This window comes from Glossina fuscipes, unplaced genomic scaffold (genome assembly GCF_014805625.2).
Source record: "Glossina fuscipes isolate IAEA_lab_2018 unplaced genomic scaffold, Yale_Gfus_2 0, whole genome shotgun sequence".
NCBI classification, from domain to species: domain Eukaryota; kingdom Metazoa; phylum Arthropoda; class Insecta; order Diptera; family Glossinidae; genus Glossina; species Glossina fuscipes.
In genome coordinates this window covers 13,661,211-13,679,390 of record NW_023998414.1, presented here as the reverse complement: position 1 = coordinate 13,679,390, position 18,180 = coordinate 13,661,211, and the positions used below count along the sequence as shown (strand labels likewise).

The 18,180-nt window shown below is 31.8% G+C and overlaps 1 protein-coding gene across 8 annotated transcripts in view; it reads right to left on the bottom strand.

The window, feature by feature from the left end:
* Positions 1-18,180, bottom strand: part of LOC119641871 (probable serine/threonine-protein kinase DDB_G0282963) — a 154,936-nt gene that overhangs the window by 19,901 nt on the left and 116,855 nt on the right. Inside the window, exon 1 of one of the 8 annotated variants that reach the window (XM_038040760.1) lies at positions 15,797-15,960. The exons of 6 other annotated variants lie outside the window; for them this stretch is intronic. The gene's annotated coding sequence lies outside the window, so the exon portion shown is untranslated. Of the gene's footprint in view, positions 1-6,590; positions 6,726-15,796; positions 15,961-18,180 lie in introns of those variants that run through there. One more of the 8 variants, XM_038040770.1, reaches the window with a different exon arrangement.

Here is an 18,180-nt window from a genome sequence, read left to right as displayed (position 1 = left end):
TTTGATTGAAATGTTTTGTAGATCGAAATGAAAATTGTTGATATCTGAAGAGATCAATATATATTTCAATATTCAATTTAATTCATTAAATCCATGGTCATGTATTTCGTCATTTGACACTAAGAAGGCTCAACATTTTATTCGAGGCGAATTACTTATTCCCGAGTATTATGAACGGAATGAGGTAAACCTTAGTTTTTGCTGTTAAGTATGACAGAATAACGGCATCACTTTGCAGCTAATTTCGCATATTTACCATTCAATATTTTGACATATTTCATGCAAAAGTATTTTTCAATTTTATTACGCCTATATGCTGAAGCATTTGATTCGTAAAATGAGTGGCATACAATACCTAATAAGACCCCGGCTACGCTGATTTGTATTGAGGATGTAATGATATGTGTGTGCGCATTATTGAAACTATTTGAAATTCGCAATTAATTGAGAAAATGCCCTAAGCGGTTTAAAAACATTTGAAAGAACGAACATATACTCTTTGTAAACGTCGGTCGCAAATGGTTTGTAAAACATTTCAAACCACAGTTAGATATATAGGCATTTATGGGTCGCTGCCATTAATTGCAAAAAACTTCACATCTATGGCAATCTTTCAACTAACATCCTATTCGTTTAATAATTATAACAGTTAATAAAAGAAAAAGTTCGCTTTCACACAAAGGTTTGGCTAAGGGAAATGATCTGTTTATCACATATGACAGTCACTGATATTGATAACAATATCTCTTTGTACTTTTGTACCATCAAAGGATGGTGATGTATTAGCTTTGGCAAAATGTTTGCACCATCTACAGGAACGAAGCTTAAGAGAAGCTACAAATCACATATATATTCTTGATCAAAATTAAATTTTCAATCGGTCTATGTTTGTCGGTAATTTCCCCATTCGGCCAATTATTCTTAGTAAAATATCGAATATGGCATGGCATGGAAAATTGGCAAAGAGGTTTCCTTCCATCCAAATAAAATTTATCAGAAACACCTTCTTTTTAGCCTGTCACTCAAATGGAAGGATAATTGAAATTTCAAATAGTAATGAATATCTACATGAATATTAAATTCATTGAAAAACATGATCGCTAGTATAGTTAGAACGAATACTTGTTTATAATCTTAATTCGGTCCCGCGGAATTTCGATTTGTAGATTTTTGGCTTTTGACAATTGAATCTACCGCTCTATTTTATGTATCAAATTGTGGGGAATTCTAGTCTTTTTGTGTCAACCGAAGTCAATATCTATCGTAAAGTGAAGAGATTCATATTGCGGAAGACCATATATAATTGCAATTAGTGCATGGTCGTGGCTATAGCGAGTGATCGCCTAGGGAAAGATATAACGCTTAACAATCTGGCATACATCTCCCAGGTTGCTATCACTCTTTATCTCCATCTCTCTCTCTTTCTCTCTCTCTCCTTTTCTCTGTCTGTCTTTTTCGACTTCTTTCCGGCTATCATAATATTACATGTATCAGCGACATTATACTAAGTGATTGCTTATATTAAAAACAAGTACCCCAAAAACACTACCCTACCCTAAGTAACGTAGACCATCCTAAAGTTGTTTTAAGATTTAGAAGAACTTTTAAATCAATTTAAATACCAAGAGCAACAATTACAATTAGACATTGGATATATATGAAAGAAGAGCACGAATTCAAAATCATATATGCATATATATATATATATAGATTGATGTTTTTGTGAGCAAAAATCTTTATAGGAAGTCCATACGATCTATTAAATTGAGCGGTTTTATTAACTCTTAAATATAGCTAATGGTATTGTTAATGTTTTTTTTTTTAATCTCTATTCCATCTACCTGGCCATTACCTGGCCCTTCGATTTCATAGTCTATAGAGTTTTAATTAAAAAAAAAAAAAAAAATAATCCCTTCACTTTTTCTGCCAATTTACAAATTGTAAATTGTTAATATTTAATTAACACAAATGTTAATGCGTATGAGTCATTTGGTTTCTAAGCGTAAGCTCTTTGTTTACCTGTGGATGAAGTAGTATATAGGGCTTTGATTACACTGTCCAAGAGAAAATTTATACAGATATTAAATGAAATAAGTATTTATTAAGTGAGGGATTTATGTATACGAAAAGTTATTAAATATTGTATCGGATTTGTAACCACTTGTAGGTTTGTTAATTAACGGTCGCATATGGCTTAATCGATTTCTTCATTTAGATAATAGTAGACTGTATTCAATGCGCATTCGAAAAAACATATATAACTACGCTGTGGGCTAAAGACTATGTAGCCGTTGGCTTCAAGGAGAGAGTTGTTCTGTACTAACCTACACTATAACATTTTCAAGTTTTGTTATCGATTGCAATGCATGTTAATCGAACAATATTGGCATCGATCATTTAGTTACCTATATTGACGCAAGGGTACTCGCTTTTTACGGAAACGTACCATATGAAAAAACGTACCATAGGAAGACCTTTGTTGACGAAACGATTGAACTGTACCTTCATCTTTTCTATCAGCCCGTCCGGCTCCAATAATCAGAAGTGAACAAATGGAATCATTAAACTTATGTAGCTTCATTTTTTCTATTAACCAGTCCCGCTCCAATAATCAGAAGTGAACAAACGGACTGATAAAATTTGTGTAGCGTCATCTTTTCTCTCAGTCAGTCGATTCCAACGATCAGAAGTAAAACAAAGGAAGTATTTAAAAAAAAAAAAAAAAACAAAAAAAAATTTCATTGAAAATTTTGTGTCGCACAGTGTAATGGATAGAATGCCTGTAGCGGAGAGCAATATAGCTAGAATATGTGTGTCATTAATGTTTAATGACTTTTATAGTTCACAAGTGTACTACTGATGTAATATATGTATTGTGGGTAGGCATCTATGTGTTAATTCGTTGTAACCCCATATGTCCTAAACTCTCGTTTTGTCTAATAACATGCAAATGCCACTACATATAAACGCTATAGTCATCTTCATTGCTATCTACTATGTTATAGTAGAAAAATTAAATTTAAATTTTTAACGTAAAACATATTTAAACAGTTTGCGATAATAAAATTTAATATACTTTATAAATATTTTAATTGCTTTTTATGTCTGAAGGGTATCTTAAATAATTATTGTTGTTTTATATTTATGTTCTGATTATGTGTGCATTGCGCTTATATATATATATATATATATAATTGCGTGAGTGGGCCTCCATCTATATATTATATGATAATGAATTTTATCAGCGTGAGTATATATACGCATATGTGTTTCAACAATCTATGGTAAGAATATTTGTACCGTATCATTGCTTCATAGATAAATGGGAATTTAATTTGAACTAATTTTAAATCTCAACAAATAAGAAAATCATATGCGATCGTAATCGAATTCTTGTACCATAAAAAAGACTAAAAAAAAAAGGAAAAAGTGCTAACTTTTCATACTCAACCATACAGTGGATGGGCATGGTTAACCTCTCTGTATTTTCAGAATAAAAGGGGAAATTTATATGGTGTATGTGTTGTTCTTTGTGATTAACAAGCGGAAAACATGAAGAGCAAAGGTGTTGGGTAAGCGGATGAGCGTTGTAGGCGTGCTCTTTAAACGGTTTGAGTAATTTTCAAATTCTTTTGCAAATGAGAGAACGATTACCACAGATATTAAGCCGCTGAATAGGCAGATAGATGGAGGGGCAAAAAAAAAGTATGTCCTCATATTCTTTATAGGAGGCTGGCGTTCATGAAGAATGGGTGTTTTTGAAGTTTGACTTCGGGCGTTATAAATGTATAGAAAAGTAAATTTTAATACACTGTAATATAAGATAGGCGTGGTGGATTTTCGCATAGGCCGTAGAATATATGTCCAAATTTTTGCACATTTATCTGCAGTAGATTATGACCAGTGTACACAAAAAGCGAAATTTTACTACTTTAGAAAAACAGAGTTATTCTTAGTTTGCATGTTACTGCAGGCGACCGATTTTCCTCATTTTCAGTGCCAATCCATATGCAAGAGCTTTCATAGTTTCTAATAAATTTGAAGTCGATAGCTTTACTTTACGTAACACACTTTTAAGAGACGGGTGAGCCAATGAATATGCTTAAAGCAACATAGAATTTGATGATGATCAAGAATAGATATACTTGGTGGAGTCTTCTTGACAAAATGAACGTTAATGATATAACATAAAGATAGACTCGCTAGTACATATATCGTATAATCCCTAGAAAATGTAAGTTTTATATAGTATAAGCAAACAAATGCAAATTTTTGACTTAAGTAATCCACTATATAATCTGGATAGCATTTCGATTTGAACAATTCATGTTACCGAATACGAGAAGAATAAAAGTTTATTTTATTATAGTTGTAGTATATATTTAATAATAGTTTATATTAAAAAAGGTGTTATTAATTATCTAACACGTAACTAATACATTCTCAAAAATTGTGAAATTAATCAACAACTAACTGTTTACAAAGTCGATGCTAGTCCGTGGCCCTAGGTATTCATTTGTAAATGAATACGTAAGTGGTAGTTTTCTCATTAGCTTTGCAACATCTACCGTATACATACTTTATCTTTGTTTATTCAATTGTTCAATCGTTCGTCCGTCCACACATTCCTGCATCCTTTCATCAATCTTATTGTTCAAGGCATACGTATAATCATCTGTCTATTCATCCGTCGCTTAGTATATCCGTTTATCCGTTCGTTTGTTCGTCTTTATTTCATATTCACAAGGTCGCAACAATATTGTTACAGAAAATGAATATGAATTTATGGATCTATTTAGCAGATAAATTTAAAAAATTTTGTCACAATAATTCGAACAAACAAAGAGAAGTTGAAATAACTTACAGTAGCCAAAAAGTTTTACATATTTTCCTTAATAATTTATGGCCTATAACAGGTAGAGTCACGATTAGTGAGCTAAAATACTCACAATTGATAAAAAACTGTTCGAGATGTGGATTATTCAATTTGTTATCCTTTGTTTCGACGAGCCCAAAATTGTCTCTACCCATTTCCTGGATTGGATTTGGCAATACTGCTTCGGTAACATATGTAAAACAGAATTGTCTTACAGGGGTTCATATGTTAAGATTAGTGTCTGCTACGGATTGTTTAACGACTCTATGAACGTGTTAAAATAGTGAAAACTCACTACAAAAATGGTGATTCTCTAAAGTAGGTACGCTTCGTGCTTCACGAGCACGTTACGGTTAGACATAATTGCCCATGTTAGCGCCCTATCTGCAAAACTGTATAAAGATACATAGACATAGGCATGACATTACCTACAGATAATTTTCCATTTTTCTAATATACACCACGAAGCAGATTTTTGTTTCGTCCTTAGGGTTAAGATGTCAAACTATAAATCCTTTCTACGCGGACGTGATTACGTTTTTGCATAGCTAATTAAAACAAAAAGTTTTCTTTCGAAATTTTCTTTCATCGAAATGGAAAAAAAAGCATTCGATGAATCATTCATCCCTTGTTTAAGCAAACGAGTTCTAGAGTAAAACTCTTAACAGAGATGTAAGGAATTTTCACATTTCGTCGCTAAGGCACTGGTAAATATCGACAGAAAACTGATATGTGACACATGTGCGCTTAATAGAAACTGAATCGAAACTGTCTGCTTAGAATTGCTTAAAAAGTTGAAAAGAAAAACTAAAATAAAAAATTTTTAAATATTATTCACAACAACTGAGAAATTATAACAAAAGTAATTTAAAAATTTGATGTAAATAATTTACAGTAGATATCCTAAGGGGTCGATATGAAAATGCATAAGTAATTGACTGACTAAAGTATTTCACTTTAAGACAATAGCCTAGAAACAATTTAGAAAGGACTTGGAATAGATATTTAATTCACTTCGAGACGAATGTAATCAGTTCTTTCTTTTTTTTTTGCTCCTATCTTTGGTTTTTTTTTTTTAATTTCAATTTCTATATGACGACAAGACTTTATCATTAGTGTTAGATTTGAATTTATTTTCATTCAATTGTTTAATCTTTCCCACCAATACTACAAAAGCACTGTTATGTCCTGTTATGTAATCATTATTTTTTATTTTAAATTGTTTGGAATTAAACGAGTTGGGAAATGAGTTAAGTGTCTTTTATCAGTATAAACTCTCTGAATATAGAAATGCATCACTGTTGTGCTGAAGTGAAGAATTTCCTTTACAGATATTTCCTCATCAAATTTCTTTTGATTGTTGATTGTGTACACCTTCAACGAACAATTATAACGAACATAACGTTACTTGCTATGATAAAGAACTCAACTGACATTGTATTCTATATATATATATATATATATTTTTCTATTACGCCCAACATCACACATTGTATCCCATAAAGATATAATTATTATAGGTGGATATAAGGAAAAAAAAAAAAAAAAAATAAATAAATAAAAGGCAGCATAACATAAACGATAACAATTTACTCTTCCTTTTATTGTTCAATATTAAAACGACTCTAAACTGGTAAAGTGTATACTATATGTAGAGATATATTGCAAGTTGCAAGTGAAAATTATATATAAATACCTTACTACATATACTCACATATATGCAAACATTAATAGTGGTTTCAATAGACAGTGGCTGATATTAAGCAACATTTGCGGGAGGTTTTAGTTTTCTGCTCCAATTGGAAGTATCTTTCTGGATGATAGAGATTATGGCAGCAGTGCTCTAATTGAAAAAATTATGTAGGAAATGGTTTCGACGCCTTAACAATGTTGATTGCCTCGTTGAAGACGTCTCGTTCTGGATAGCCCAAAAAAAAAAAAAAAAAAAAAAATTCAAAAACAAAGAATGGGACGCACAAGAAATCGAAAAGACTCGTTGCACAAGATTGAAGTTCGATTTGTCCCTTGCGGGCATATATTTACATACTAGCATCAACGATTTGTGCAAACTCCTTCCTGGCTTGAATGGTTGAATGTAAGCACATACGCGTACACGCTTAGAAGTTTAAAATTATACAATACTGAAATTAATTTAAAGATAAAATCGTAGATATACTGCGAGAGCAGTCCCAGATGTCTCCGATCTGACAGAGAATATTCAAATGATTTGAAAAAAATATATATTATTTGTCAATATAGTCTGGTTGTCGCTCAAAACTTCTTCCCCAACAAAGGTCGTTGACTTCGATCACGTGTTTGTAGTGGAAATTGTCCAAATACAACAAAAACAACCGTCAACCGTAGACTATTCATGTATTCCACTTGTGGAAAATCTCTTTTCATTGGCTCATTGTTTTTGAATTTGACCTGAGATAATAATCTCCGATATCTAACTCTAGTGCATGGAATGCTTAAGGCATTAAATTTAACCTTAAGATTTTTTGATATTAATATTAACCGATCGGAACGTCTTCACGACGCTACTTTTGTTCGATTCGGAGTAAAGGCATTACACATTTTGCTTTGCATAAAGCTTTCTAAAAATCCGTTCAAATTTTCATTTGGTCTCGGATATCTGAAGTACTTGTCGAAAAGCTCAACGTTGCCTTTTAGCCCGTATAATTTGAATTGGAGTTCGTTTACAATATTATCGATTTTCTTTACCATTTGTTTGGTGAAAACGTAGGGTCGTCGATTCCCCTCTGATATTGAGTGAGGTTTGCGATCTTTTAAATGAAGACATTGTGCCTTCTTGGGTTAATCAATTTTTTCTATGTTCATAAATTCGCTGAAAGTGAATGGCGTTGCGTCTTTAAACTTCTTCTTCAAAGTTAAGCTTCATAAAATTGATATTCTCGAATCGAGGAATGTTTTTCTTTTTCTTCTTCCTTTTTTGTTGTTGCAAATTTGTGCATTAAATCAGTTCGTTTTGACGCTATCTCTTGTAATATTCTTAGTATCCGTACATATTTTTCGTATCAAAGTGATTAGTCTATGCATGAGTGTCAATATGTAATCCTTACAGCTGAGCGCATATATGTATATAATACGTGAAATTTTGTGCATACTATATAACTTAATCCTTTTATCTTTGTGTATAAATTTAGTCACCTTGTGGTTACTGAGCTATGTAAAGTACTATATGCGTTCTATGCATATAATATATATGTGTTCTCTTGAGGGGGTGCATTTGACATATAATACGGCATATGGTTGCACTAACTATCATATTATGACAACTGTATAACGTTTGTCTTCTAGTGTTTGTAGATGATAAAGAATATTAGATTCTACAATGTATCGAATTATTGTAGTTATTCTCTATGTCTCTGCATGATAGCTGGAGTATAATGAAAATATTGTTAATGGCGTTTACGGTGCTGGTAGAGAAAATCTTTCAACTATAGACGTATAAAATTTATAAATGCACACACGCAGTCATTGGCTGTGACTCTTCTTCTTTCCTTTTTTTTTTTTCCTATTTTGGATATTAATACCCTTCACATTCATTAGTGTGTGGTTTGTCTCTGATATTTAAGACTTGAAAATGAAAGAATTTTTGTTTAAAGCCTATAAAGAAGTGCATTACTTTTTCAGTTTGAATTAGTTCGTATCACATTATTCATTGTCAGCTAGTTTGTTGAGAACATATTGTTTACAGATAGCTAAGTAAATTAGGTTTCATTTTGGTTTTTTTTTTTTCTTCTTTTTTTTTCTCGTTTAAAAGTAACGTATGGAAGATTAAATTTTCGAAACGTTTCAGTTCCCTCGACTGGCAATTTCTATAACAGGGACTCGCTGATGCATCAGAAAGGGATAACAGGAACAAATAAATTAACGTGAAATGAAATGGACAAACTATAGGTGGGGCAGACAGAGAAAACCAGCGACATATGAAGATCATTGATTTATTTATTTATTAAATAAATCAAAAAATATGATTGATTAACATTTTAAACCAATCGACTCGACTCTTGGAAATAATTCTGATGCTGAAGTACTATTAATAATTGTTACAAAGTATGTAAAGAAAACTAAAAAAAAAAAAAAGAAAGAAAAATGAATAAAGTGAAAAAGAAAGTATGTAGCAAGCTATGCTGCCTCGATCGGAACAAGTAGTTATCAGAATGCACCATGTTTGGTGAGTACGCTGGGTGCGGCAGAATTTCACACATTATATCTTTAACAACTTTTGCAACGTGTGGTTGAGCGTTGTTATGCATGCAAGGGGATGACTAGATTTACCTACTGATTTACCTATATTTTTACGCTCCTTGAGTCGTTAAAAGCAAAACTGATAATTTAGTATACCATGGACTAGCATCCCTGTAAGCCTCAAAAAGTGTTTGATCGGCCTCGGCAGGGAATTTCTTCAAATCAAACAACAAAATAATGAATTTCGAAAATGCAATTTTGATCGTTACATGATTAGAGTCTGTGTACACTGAATAACTCAATACGACTGAATGCAAAACTGTTATATTATGTAGGGAAAAATCAAAAATCATCGAATTTAACCGTTATGTACTTTGATACCTCGCATTATTTAACCATTTTCGCCAATAGGTCTCGTTGATTAAAATACATGCAAGCACCTATTATATAAGTATTTATGTTTGAAGTTAAAGCTTAACTTTTAGTGATGGCTATAAAAATCTATCTTTCTTCTTTAGGTTCATGCACATTGAAACTAAAAGCGAAAATAATGATGGCGGAGGTTAATATAGTCACCCTCACTTAATTTAAATTTTGAGATAAGAAGAATAAGATTTTAAGCCTTAAAACTTAATTTCCTTTTTATTTTCTTGAGTTCAATCGTTTCTTTCCTTTCTCCTTTTTATTTTATTTCATTTTATTTTATTTATTTATTTATATTCTTTTGTTGAATTTTTTCTTTGATATATTATTCTGTTATTCTTTTTGCTATACGGCCCCAATTGTTTTGTTGTAATCAGCATTATTTGGTGAGGAGAGGTGATAATTACGTTTCACTCAAAACTTTGTTCTTTAAATATGAAATAATTAAGGATGTATTGTTTCTTAAACCAATTTGAAAGATATAAGTGAATGCATATTTAATAAAGTGAAAACATCAAAGCATATTAACGTGCCATAATATTTGCAAAAGATTTTCCAAAAGTACTTGGATTAAGATAAGAAGCAGGAAAATTAAATGTTCTATGCTTTGTCATTGAATCCCGTCCCTTGCATTCATTGACCATAAAAGCTTTATTGCAATTTATTTGTTGCACACATCAATACTTTTTATCTTTTACCATAACTGATGCTTAATATCTCCATAAAACAAAACTCGTAACTCTTTCCCTCCTATTTAAATACAAAAAAAAAAAAAAAAAGTCAGTCGGGCTTTTTCCCATCTTTCTTTAATTTGTTCATCAAATCGAAGCTTTATCGTAATGCTATTAATTTGAAATTCTTCTCTTCATTTCCGTAAAGTGTGGAAGTGAGAATGAATTAAGTCCCTTGATTTTCATCCCATGAGAACATTATGCAATCCTTAGTCGAAAAAGTTTTGCATTTTATGGCATTGTTGCTAGCGTACCATTTCATCGTCATATCATTTGGGCGAGTAACTGTAATCGCTAAACGGACCATGACCACATCTTTCATAATTCAAAAAGAGTAACAAGTGAATAAAAATAATCATTATCGGGAATTTCTATCACAATCAGAATAACGTATTAGAGCTATTCATCGGACATACAGAGGTTAAAAGAATTTCTATTGATGAATTGATTGCAAACGATATTTTCGATCAGATCACTTTAATATAAAGGTTCACGATTTCAAAACAACTTGCCTTTTACACGTATATGTAGAGTTTAAGAATTTATTATAGTCATCGCAATTTGAATATGCAAACCATAGAATGTTTCCGGTAACCTAATATTTTATTTCATTTCGTATGCTTCGTGAGATTGCAAATATTTCTTTAAATGTTAAATATTTAGGTCAAAGCATAATATTAAAAAATATTTCTACTTCTTTGCAGAGTTTACACATTATTTAATTTGTTTTTTTTTATTATTAAAATGAAGTTATCAATAATAAAAAAAAAAAAAGGAGAAGAAGAAGAAAAAACAGGAAAATAAAAGGAAAGAAATCGATATATTTATTATTCTTTTGCACATTTTGTTTTCGCCATGACACAAAATATCGAGTATTAATAGAAACCCTCTCTTTGGTCATTTTCTCTTTTATTCGCATTCTCGTTACGTGGTTGAATGTTATTTTTAGGGTCACTTTGTCAGGAAACATTTAAATAGCAAGAATTCCTGTCAAATTTTATTAAAAAGAAATCACACCTGCCCAAAAAACGTACGGCACATAACGAAAGCAATGAAAAAAACATGAAATAACTTGAATTTTATTCAATTTACTTAGTTGCTAGTGAAATTCTCCACGGGTTTAATATCTTTTTCGTTTATAATGGCTATCGGGCAGCGAGAGTCGGCAACTGTTTTTTCAACTGTTAATTACCGTTCGTTGGTTTAATCACTTTTTTTTTTTTTTTTTTTTGGGTAAAAGTGAATAACGACTGACGACGGCAAATCACTTCATTTCAATTGACTCATTATTGTACGCACACAAGAACAGGGAAATTGATTAATTTGGTATTTATTTTGTTAAAGTCCAGCGGTTCCTTTCCTAACTTTTTTTTATTATTATTTTTTTATTTTTTTATTTTTTTTGTTTTGATTATTATTCTTTCTTTCATATACGCCTCTAACTATTGTATTGTAATCAACTTTATTTGGTGGAGGAAGTGTTAATTACTTTTGGCTCAAAGCCTAGCTCTTTTGGTATGGAATAATGTCGTATTATAACTTCATATTCTCGCTTTTTGTTATTTTTACACTTCATTTCACTAAACGGTGGTTGTAGGCTTGCTTCCCCACAATCACATTAAAACTCGTGTATGTATATCAAATCAAAAAAAAAAAAAAAGAAAAGATTTTAGTGGTTTTCTTTTTTATTGCCAGAGCATAGAAACTTTGACAGTCCGTTTGTAATCGCAAATCAAAGTAATATACGATGTAACAGAATGATTTTATTTTACTTTACTTCTTTGGGGTCAGGTGTTACTGTTTGCTTTAGTTTTCTAACCGCCCAACAAATTCGTCCTATTTTACTCTACTTTTTTTGGGGTCAGGTGTTAGTGTTTGCTTTAGTTTTCTAACCGTTCAACATCCGTAAGTTCATCCAGTTTAGTGTACGGTTTTTGTGTAAAATTTGGATGGATGTTGACGCAAAATTTCGGAGAAAAAGCCAAGTTATTGAACGAAATGAAGCATAGTAAAATGAATGAAGATGAGAAGCATCCTATGAATTGAAAATGTACCATCCGTTCGACTGTTCGGTTTTTCGATAATAGCAAGTCAAACAATAGTCACAAAGAATTTCATCATAGTATGATATATGGAGCATTTTTGATGAAAAAGTTGCGAAAAAGTAATAAAGGGCGAGAAACTAATTTGCAGTGATGTGAAAATCAAAATATTCTGTCCATAATTTTGATAAGCAGCTTGATGTGAACAAGGTGTACCATTTAAATGATATTTCTTGATAGCAGTTTGCAATTGCACAGATGGAACTCATAGTGCAGTCACATCACATTAAACGAAGAAGGTAAAATATTCTTAACAATCGCTCTAGGTGAGAAGATACATGTTCTTAGCTAAAACTTTATACGTCAACTGTATATAGAAAAAGACTTGAACACCTGAAGCACAGCAGAGAATTTCGAAAAAAAAGCTTGAAACATAATTAAAAATATTTCGGGAATCGATGTTTAGCTCTTCCGGTTTGAAAAAGGGGACCGGCCTGCATATGTTCCTAACAAATAAAATAAGAAAATTTACATTTGTCTCTAATTAATAAGTCCAGCAGCATATGAGTTCAAATTCAATGTTTATTTCGCTCTGTTGCAAAACTTTCACTGATCAGCGACATGATCTTCTTTCAAGAAACAACAACATTCGGCATCTAAATGTTCGCAGAACAATCACAACGACTAGAAATAGACGCGGCGTTAAATGGATAGATTGAAAAATACTTTCTGATGTTCTATGATGTTCTGTTGGACTAAAAACGCACTCTATTGAAAAGGCGTTTGTTTAGTCGAACTATTTTTTTTACAATCATCTAGAACATATAGGAAAGTACTTTGAAAGAGGCATCATATATGAAAAGATTTTTATACAATGTTCAAAAAAAAGACACAAAGTAACTCTTCATATGGAAACAAAATATAATATTTATTACTTCATGATGTAATTTGCTCCACAAAATTGATTTAATCCTTACATTTTATTTCGGTCCTCAATCCATATAATGTAAAAGAAGTAAGCTTTGGTGTGGCAAGAAAGCCATAGGTACACACTTACAGGGAAATAGTAGACCAATAAACAGTTAGGCTGAGATGCATCTCAAAGTAGCCTACAGGCTAGTCTTCGATTTCAATTTAACTTTAAGTGATTTGTGATTTTCAAGTTAAGTGTTTTTGGCATGAGCGCAATTGTTAAAATGTTAAAATTTTGAAGTAACAAATTTTCTTCTTCTTCTTTTTTATTATTTATTCAAGTGCCAGTAATGAAGGAGAAATCGAAAATTTATGGAATATGATATTGAACGCAATTAATTAATTATATTAATTAATAGCATCAATATTGTAAAAGAACGGATGCACAGATGTCATGCAGAGTGTTAAAACTCTTCGTAAACTATATGAACTCCTACAGAGTCATCGACACCAGGGTCACTGGAAGGATAACTTATTGTTTAGAATAAATTTAAAGTTTTTAAGGAATTTGATCTATTGCTTAGAATTTAAATATTATCAATTTATGAGAGTATATTTCAAAAATAAGAGAAATTCTTTGATACTGCGATAGATAGAACGAAAATCCTGAGGATCCCCTTGTTTGTCCTTTCAATTCTTGCTGTTTAATTGAAAGACAAATTTATTGTGCCTTTCGAGAATTTAAAGATTTGATTTATGCTCTCGGGCATTGCGTTGATGAAGCCGACTTCATATTAGACCACGATATAACAGAGGTGCATTCACAGCATCAACCATCAGAAGTAAAGCATGAGTTTAATATTGGATATCCATGGGTTCATTCAGTTGCCTGCTTGAGCAATGTGTGTATGTGTGTGTGTGTGTGTGTATGTGTTTGCGAAAGTGTTTACCTAATTCCTACTCACTGTATACTGTTAGGCATAAAAATCTTTTTTTCTAAAATATACCCACGTCGATGATGAGTAGCAAAAACCTTAACCGAAATTGTGTATATAATTTTTTTTTTATTCTTTTTCCCGCATGACTTTTATAAGTTATTTTCACATCTTGTTGTTGCAACGCAAGTTGAAGTTTTCTAGAAAGCATTTTCTTAATGCAGTTCACCAATCTAATATAGAAAACTTCAAATTGCTTTACGTAAACCATCTTTGCGGAATATTTTATTGTATTTTAGAATATGAATCATTTTCTTTGGCATTGCTCACTTATGCATTAAGGCAGCTTGACCGCTACACCTTTTCGACCAATAATCCTGACAAAGTATTCGGAAACAGCGAAAATGTATATCTTCACGCATCCGTGCAGCGATTGTGCTTCCATCGATATACAGTATTTTGTAAATTGTGCAGTTTCCGGGACGATATAATAACTCACGTCACAGGATAAGGAAATTATAATACCTTTGGAATATTAATCAATTTCGAAAATCAGCTGTCAAATATTTGCGTCCACATATATATATATATATATATATATATATATATATATATTGACGTATGTAATTGCAGGCTAAGTACTTTTTAGACTTTTACATTTGTTAAGCCTTGGTAGAAATCGATATTGAAAATGTCATAAGCTTTGTATGCAATTGTTTTTAGCTTGAACAGCGTACACGATTTATCGATGCGCGTTTGTTTAAGTCACTCATCTTACTTCTCTACCTCAGTGCCGGATATCCGAGCATAGAATTCACACATACATGTGCAGATATTTTAATCAGTCTTTTTTTTATCATTTCACAATCGTTTTACTGAGGGATGAGAAAGATGAGGGAATTTTTTTCCTTTTCGTAATGCTTAAATTAAAATTTTATGAATTTATGAAACTTGAAAATCTGGCTTTAGAGTAGTTGCTGCCGTGTCATTAGACAATTACATTGACTAGCTATTGGGATATGTTGTGTTATTATATCGGTATATGTTATGTCAAATGTGTAAACAACAATATGCAATTACTATATGAATATTAAATAAAATATCTCTGTGTGCATTATATTGCGACAGTCGTTCACATTCGATTGCCTGATTACTGCATCACACTTACGCTACACATCTTAGCATTTTACGTTTGCACTCAAGTGATGACAATTCATTTATGATATTTTTATATTTTTAACAAATATTTTTATTGGAAATCAGCAAAAAAGAAGAAGAAGAAGAAGAAGAAAAAGAAACAAAAAGTAATTAGCAATGGGCATTAAAACGTTTGTACCATATTATCGCTCATTATATTTATTTGTTTATTTATTTTTTTTTGTTATTTCCTTTTTCTTCAATATTAAATAAATCCGCTTTTCACCATTGTTTGTGTGTGCACGAAATTAATTCAATATACCATATATGTTTTTATTTTGTATTGTTTTTGTTTTTGTTTTTTTTTTTGCTTTTTTAATGAGTATTTCCTAAGCTGCCTGAATAAATTAACTGCCTTTACATTTTTTCAACAAACAGCACATAATCCACTAAAAAAAAAAAAGTAATGATTGGGTTGCTTTTCGTTGAAAATTTGTAATAATTTTAATTGAAATAAACACATACATACATACGATGAAAGTCAATTACTCGATTATTAGGTGGCTTGTCGGTAATGCAACGCTTTAAACCCAAATTTAAATTATTTTGCTTTTTTCTTTGTTTTTATATCGATTGTCTATTCATTTCAATAGTTCACTGAACATGCCGTAACGTACTTTTGCAGTTAATAATAAGAAATGCTAAGCATTAAAAAAAATATATATATTTTGTATATATATATGTATATATATGTATATATATATATATATATATATATATATATATATTTTTTACGTATATTTATGTATATACATGAGAATATATATATATATATATATATATTTATTCAGTAGCCATAACAACGGATCGCACAACATTACAACCGATAGACTGTCTGGCTTGAAATGGATAAAACTCATAATACGTTCGAATTTTTTGCCACCCTCTCATTGTTTGTTTGTTTGTGTCTGCACTACGATAAAAATATAGTTCATAGTCGAACCAGAGTGCTGGTTGTTAAAGTTAAGGGTTACTCACGCGTTTCATTCAACCCTCCTTCTATAGCTGTGTGTCGTTGCTATTCTTCATGAATTTTTATATCAACAGCTAAAAGATGCAAGTATATTGAATTTAACATTTCACTTGTAAACAGCCCCGATAAAGTTTACGATATGTTAAGTAGTTTGCAAAATAGTTACACTAATAAAGGAAAAATCGATAGTTAGTTCGGACAGATGTCTCCAGAATTTCAACTAGGGTTGCTTAACCCTACGGTAATCGATGGCACACATGGAGTGGGAAAACTCACACTTCTCGCCCTGGGGGTATGATGAGTCGCTAAATGTTAAATGACGATGCATATATGGTAAGAGTTAGGCTCGACTAAAACCTCTGCAATGCTCTTCCGCATGCAAACAAGTTGATCCCACACTGTTACCGCAAAACTCTTGCAATGGTATGTTCCCGTTGTCAGATCGAGGATGGAAGACTGCTTCGGAGGTTCAGTGATCGCCGTGGTACCAGAAAGAAAAAGGAAGAACCTAAAGAAAAAGAAAAAGAATGGATAGCCTCTAGTCGGATCTTGCAGTTCTCATACGCCCGAAATATTTGGTTATGCGAAGCAAAATCTGCACGCGACCGCAAGTTGAACCGATCTATATTGCATGCATCCATATTTTTAATATTCTAGCTGATTGGGAGTGGTTTATCCCTGGAAAACGTTACCCATATAAATATGGCGAAGCGAAAAATGTTGAAATGAATTTCCACCGCAATACCATACTAAGATGAGGAGAAACGTCTAACAAAACATGAAGAGTCCGATGCGGCCCAGCCCCAGCTGTAATAGTTCTTTAAAAATATATTCTGGACAATTCGTTTAGCCATGCCCTCATGTTTTTCGATTTTTTTTTCCCTTTTTTTCCTCATACGTCTTTCGCTTTATGCTGACCCATCCATCGGTGAGTTCACCATAAGATCTGTCTTCTCATTCATATGTACTTAAGACTTCTTCTGTCTGCTCATCTGTTTGATTATTTGTTTATTCTCCTATCCGTTTTTATATCTGTTCACTCGTTCGTGTCCATTAGGCACTCCTGTTGATTCTTGCATCTGTCTGTCCTTCACTTTCAAGTCTTTTCTTTCTATCCGTCCGTCCATCCATCCCTCATAAATTCGTTTGGACGTTTACACGTTTCTTGTTAAAAATCTAAAAGTTCAAATGGAAATAGAAGAACCAAATGAGTTACGGACGCGATTTTACCCAAATAGAAAATAATTTATTTTACATGTTTGCTTGACGTGACGGGTATTCAAGATTCGTTGCAATGACGAATTTAACATACTTTCACATTTTGATTGTAACGTGGCCTCACCATCGACTCCATAGACTCGGTAGACTCTATAGACTGTTTGGGGGTTGATCATAATTGACATATTGTTTGTTTCTTTAATGAAACTAGTGGATTTGTGGAGCGTACAAACAAGTTTAGGTTTTCTTTTTTCTCTCTTTTTCTTGGCTTAATAATGTTTTATGAATTACATTTTTTTTTTTTTTTTTTTTTTTTGCTATCAATTATGGGGTAAAAATTCTGTTTTTTTACAAAGCATCTAACAGATACGCGTATTTGTATACATATATGCACTATGGTATGGTATGGATGGCCAGCATATACCATATATGCATATTATAACTTAACAAGTACGTTTAAAAGCCCCTAGGAGAAATTATAAATTATTATCGTCCGCCTATTCGTCTATCTGTTCGCCTACTCACAGTGTAACGTTAGTATCTAAAAATATCATTTCACAAGCGGCAAAATTAATAGCAAAGTATTTGTAACTGTCTGCTAAAATGTTTTATCTTAAATAATTAGTATTTTGTTTACTACGTGTTACGTCATTTGCAT